Here is a 6000-nt window from a genome sequence, read left to right as displayed (position 1 = left end):
GACAAAAACAAACAAACAAACAAAAACCCCTCAGCAAACTAGGAAGAGGAGGGAACTTTCTCAACATCTACAAAAACTCTATAGTTCACTTAATGGTGAGAAATCGACTTTTCTCCTAAGACTGAGAACAAGGCAAGGATGTCCAATCTCATCACTCCTCTTCAGTGTGGCATAGGAAGTTGTATCTAATGCAGTAAGACAAGACAAGAAAACATTGAGAAGAAAGAAGTAAAATTGCCTTTGTTAATACATTACATGATTGCTTAAGTAGAAGGTCCAAATAATCAAGAGTACCATCAAAAAATCAAATAAGTGGTATCAGCAAAATTTCAGAATTTAAAAGTAATATAAAAAATTAGTCATTGTTCCTGTATGTAATTTCCTATGTGTTAATACTTCAGCATTACTAATAGTATAGAATCATTAATAGTATGCTATTAATAGTATTACCAGTAATAATATTATAGTGTTACTAATTCTGTATGATTAAAGCCAATGGAAAACTATAATACAATAACTCAGAAATTAAGATTCTGGTCACTTCACCAGATAAAGAATCATGAGTAGCTGAGATATTTGCTGAAGACAAAGGAATAAGAAATAGGCACTCAAAGAAGGTGGTTATAAATAAGTTTCATAGAAGATAAAGCAAAAATGAGCACAGTCACACGTAGTTTGTTTTTACTTTGTTATGACGGTACATATGTGTGATTGCATACATCAAATTCTTTTGTTTTTACCCTTTTCCTTATTGCTTTAACATATCTTGATCTAAGATATGACTTCATACTATTCAAGTATTGTTAACTTTATGTTCATAGTAGTTAAGTTATAACATATCAAAGAGAAGAGTAAACAAATGGGAAAAATGCTCATGGCTTCACAGTTGTACAGAGGATATTTGTATCATGTCATATAGAAATATGGTTTTTTTCTTTATGTAGAGATTAAAAGAATGATTTGAGAAGATGTACCTGCTTGTCAAGTTGGCAAGAGATGGATTTTTGATGGTTATTTTTATGTGTCAACATAACCGGGCCACATGGTGCCTAGAGGTTAAGAATTCAATTTGTAGAATAAATAAAGTAGTTCCTACTATGGTATGGCTAAAGAATCTCCCATTTTCCAAGACATACTCTTGCCTACCTTTACTGGGGAGTAGTTCCAATTTCCCCTAAGTGTGAGGATCCATCTCTCTAGTCAGCACTGTGAGCCCCTCCTTTGCTCTTTTTGAGAGTCCTAGGAGGCAGGTGGAAGTCTTCTGTCTCTGGAAGAACCATTCTTCCTTTGGAACTAATACCTGTAAGTTAGCAGAATATAAAGTTACAGAGATGGGAAACAAAAATATTGCTAGTGGAGCACTAAGAGTAATGGTGAGAAGTACTTGTTCCATTTCCACGCCTTGATTTCTGGACTTATAAATAGGGGCTATGTGCAAAAACAACACAAAACAAAAAAAAATCAAAAGCAAAAATAAAGGGACTGGGAAGGTGGCTCAGTGGTAGAGCGCTTGCCTCGCATGCATGAGGCCCTGGGTTCGATTCCTCAGCACCACATAAGCAGAAAAAAGCTGGAAGTGGCTCTGTGGCTCAACTGGTAGAGCACTAGCCTTGAGCTGAAGAGTTGAGGGACAGCGCCCAGGCCCAGAGTTCAGGCCCCACGACTGACAAAATTAATTAATTAATTAATTAAAAATAAAAACAAAGCCATCCCATATCAGTCTCTGATTCAGAGTACATACAGCCTCCTTGAGAATCTGGCCCCGCCTGGCCTTGCAAGCTATTGCCACTTAGCTGGTACATTCACTGAATCCATAGAAGACCATTCAGTTATTTTTAACCATTGTTGAAATTATGTATTTAGTTGTTATTATCCTTAAGTAATTGTACAAAAGAGTTTCACTTCAATATGTCTCTTTAGCCATTTATAAAGCCAGCTGTTTTACCATGGCAGGAACCAGTAGGTTCATGCTTACAGGCTATTGCTGTCCTTTCTTTGCTATGCTGTGAGTTCCTTGGTCAGAAGCGATGCCCTGTGGAGCACCTGAACAGCACATAAGGCATTTAAGTCATGGGTTGTAGTTTCAGCAGAAGCATTGTACACAGAGAAGCTCAATCCATATTGAGAATGTTTATTCCAGCGAAACACACGAGGGAAGCAATCAGTGTAATCAGTCTGCCATTAGGCAGCTGGCTGATCATCCTGAGAAAGGCGTCATGTCAGTATTGGCCTCTGCAGCTGACAGACTGGGCACTCTGCCCATTTCAGAGTGGGTAAATAGGGGTCCGTGTGGCTTAGCCCATGCATAGCCTCTTCCTTTGCACCTGGGCTACTCTGATGGAGTACCTGAAAAAGAATCCTTACTAGTAGCCATATATTACTTTATTCTCTTGGTTATCAACATTTTCCTCTACTGAGGGCATGCTTTGAAATAGCTTCACTTTCTTTTTCTTTCTTTCTTTCTGTTCTTTCTTTCTTCCCTTTTTTTTGGTGCTTGTTCTGGGGCTTGAACTCAGGACCTGGGTGCAATCCCTGAACTTTTCTGCTCAAGGCTAATGCTCTGCTACTTGAGCTACAGCTCCATTTCCAGATTTTTTTTTCTGGTTAATTAGAGATAGTCTTATGGATTTTGCTGCCCATGCTGGCTTCCAACCTCAAGCCTTAAATCTCAGTCTCCTGAGTAGCTAGGATTACAAGTGTGAGCCACTGGTGCCTGGCATCCTCATGTTTTTCTTATTCATAGAGATCTCGTCACATATCTTTTCTTCAAACTTCCATCTCACTGATTTTACAGTTCCTTCAACATCTTTGACCAGTCAGCCAAACCATTGGCCACCTATATAATGACACATCTGGCCATTATCTGCTTCCAGGTAAAGTGAATGGCCATTTTTGCTGTTTGAAGTTTTGTCTTGTAAGATAATTTCACCAATATTGCTGTGGGTTGGATATGATTTGAGAATGTACTGAAATTGAATCCCCAGTTTGCAGAATTAAAAGGATAGTTATTAGTGTTCAAAATTAGGGCTTTGAGAGGTGCTTTAGACTGGTTAAGTTCATTAGGGTAAGACTCTCATGATTAAATATTGCTATTTTTATAGGAAGACAAAAACCTAGATAAAACATACACATGCATATTGTATCTGTTGTCTTGTGATATTGTCCCTCATCTTGGGACTTTGCCATAAAGAAGGCCATCATATACTTGGCCTGGTGGCTCATACCAATAATTCCTACTACTTAGGAGGCAAAGAACAAAAGAATCATGGTTTGAGGCCACTCTGGGCAAAAAGTTAGGGAGATACTGTCTCAACCAATAAAACAGCTGGGTGTGGTGGTGCACACTGGACATCCCAGCTATGTGAGAAGTTTAATAGGAGGATCATAGTCTGTTCAGGTTGACCCAAGCATGAATGTCAAATGTTACTCAAAGAATAAGCCAAAAAGAGTTGAGAGACATTGCTTAAGCAGTAGAGTTCCCTGAGTTGAGCTCCACCTCCACCCTGGGAAAGAAGGCCAACATTAGACACAGACTGTCTAGGGTAGTGTCACTTCTTGCTTATTAGATCCAATTAGCATGTCATCAATGTAATGAATTAGTACAATATCTGGAGAAGATAAAGGCCAGCAAGATCCCTGTGACCCAATGTTGGCATGGATAGAAGGGCTGCTAGACCTCTGAGGGAGGACAGTGAAAGTGTGTTGCATGTCTTGCCAGCTGAAAGCAAATGCTTCAGTTGGTGCCTCCTAATGAACATGGAGGAAAAGACATTTTCCAGATGAGTGTGGGAAGTGACCACAGCTGTAATTAGAGTCAATATTAGATTAAGTTTATGATAACCTGTAATCATTTATTCTCTATAACCCATTTATTATTCACTAAGGACAGGTAGGTGAGGTGAATGGGATATGGTGGGAATGACTACCTTTGTCAATCCTTAATGGTAGTCCTAATCTTTGCAGTTCCTCTAGGAATATAGTATTGTGCTCTCTCTCTCTCTCTCTCTCTCTCTCTCTCTCTCTGTTCTAGTACTTGAACTCAGGGCCTCATGTTCCCACTTAGCTTTTTAGCTTTTTCACTGAAGGCTAGTTCATTGAGGCAGGTATTTCAAGTTTCTAACAAAAGCTTGGCCTTTCTTGTGGCAGCTCCTATTCTAAAGCTACCTGGGGGTCCACCAAGAGTCTCTGATTTAAACAAGATATTCCCACCTGTCACCAAGTCAGAGAATTCCAAAGGTTTTAGAAGTTATATGCCAGGAAATGTGGACAAAGATAAAATATCTTTCTATGATACCACACTCACTCTGTGATTTGCAATATCAGCGTTTGAAGAATGCCTCCAGGACTGGCAGCATCAGTACTTCTCAGCATGTGTTAGAAATACGAAGTGTCAGGTCCTGGACCAGTCAGAATTTCTGATGGTGAAGATGAGAAGGAATCTGTATACGTTTTGAATCATTTCTTTCTCTAAATGATTCCGCTGAAGTTGGAGAACTATTCATTTAGATTAAATTTGGGGTCCTGTGGTACCTCGGGAATGTCTAGCCTCACCTGTGAAGCCAGGAGTTGAGAAAGCTGCAGTGCTGGTGGTTATGGTCCAAGGTGGGGTCTTTGTCTTACTCTGTCTTGTCCCAGGCCAGGCTGACAAGCCATCCATAGAGACCTTGACAGTGCTTTTCCAAGCCTGGGCAAATCACTTCCCAAAGGCTGAAAACTACCTAGACTGTTATGACACAGTTTGGTTCTTCGCAGTGGCAACTGTAATAGGAGGCTAATGCTCTTACAAGGTTGTTGTGAGGCCTAAATGCTCTTTGTATAATGCCTAATGGATTCGCAGACACAGAGCAGTCACTTGACAGAGGCTGGCAGCTCCTATGTCTGACCTTGCCTATCATAGCATAAGAGCTGTTCAACAGGTAAGACTGATTGATAACTGATTGGCTGGAGAGGGAAGAGAGCTATTCAGGCATGTTCATCTGTTTTTACTAGTCAAGGAGACACGAATGAGATTATTAAAGAAGAGAAAATAAGTCAGGGAAGGAGGAAAGATAAGAAGGAATGATGTCAGTATTCCTAGGAGTGCTGGAAACAATGACCATTTTCTTAGAAGAGCAAGGTGGAATTGACTATTGAGCACTACAAGGCCATTTCTCCTGAACTACAATGATAGGATTTTTTTAGCTGGAAAAGGAACAGTGAGATTGTAGATGCATCTCCTTATCACCCCAGGGAAGAAGTTAACACCTGCAGATTGCAAATGTTCAAGGTGGGGGCAGAGGTAGTTTCTGAGAATAGACAATGCCTGCTACATCTTACTACAAATTGAATCAATTTATCTCCATGGAAACCTTTGAAGATTGAGAAGGTGCTGAAGATGAAGGAAAGGAGAGCAGTGTTCTGAGTGTGCTTTATTTCCTTTCTACGTGTTTTCTTTCTCATTCCCGTTCACTAAGTCCTCTCTTTCTTCTCCATTTCCCCTCTCCCTCTTTTCCAGGTCCTCACACATAAAGACCAGGCTTTAACCCAGGAAGTTGAGGCCACTAGAGCTCACCTACCCAGCTCAGTGACCCCCTCCCCCCAGTCATCTGTGTAATTGGCAATGCACAGAGTCCTGCTAGCAAAACACAACTGGAAGCTGGGTAGCAGTGGCTCACATCTGTAACTCTAGCTGCTTAGGAGGATGAGATCTGAGCATCTTGGTTCAAAGCCAGCCTGGGCAGGAAAGTCTGTGAGACTCTGGCTCAAGAGATAGAGTGCTAGCTTTGAGCAAAAACAGCAGGGAATGTGGTCAGGCCCTGAGTTCAAGCCCCAGTACTGAAGTGTGTCTACATGCATATGCGTGTGTGTGCGCGCACACACACACACACACACACACACACACACAAAGAACTCTCACAATCAGCTTTGACCAGGCGCTGGGGTACTGACCACTGTTAACAGGAAACATCTCGTTTGGTTCTTTTAAAACATATGTTGAGTAGCCAGAAAACACAATGCAAA

Source organism: Dipodomys ordii, unplaced genomic scaffold (assembly GCF_000151885.1).
Source record: "Dipodomys ordii isolate 6190 unplaced genomic scaffold, Dord_2.0 Scaffold162, whole genome shotgun sequence".
NCBI lineage: Eukaryota > Metazoa > Chordata > Mammalia > Rodentia > Heteromyidae > Dipodomys > Dipodomys ordii.
This window is presented reverse-complemented; position numbering follows the sequence as displayed.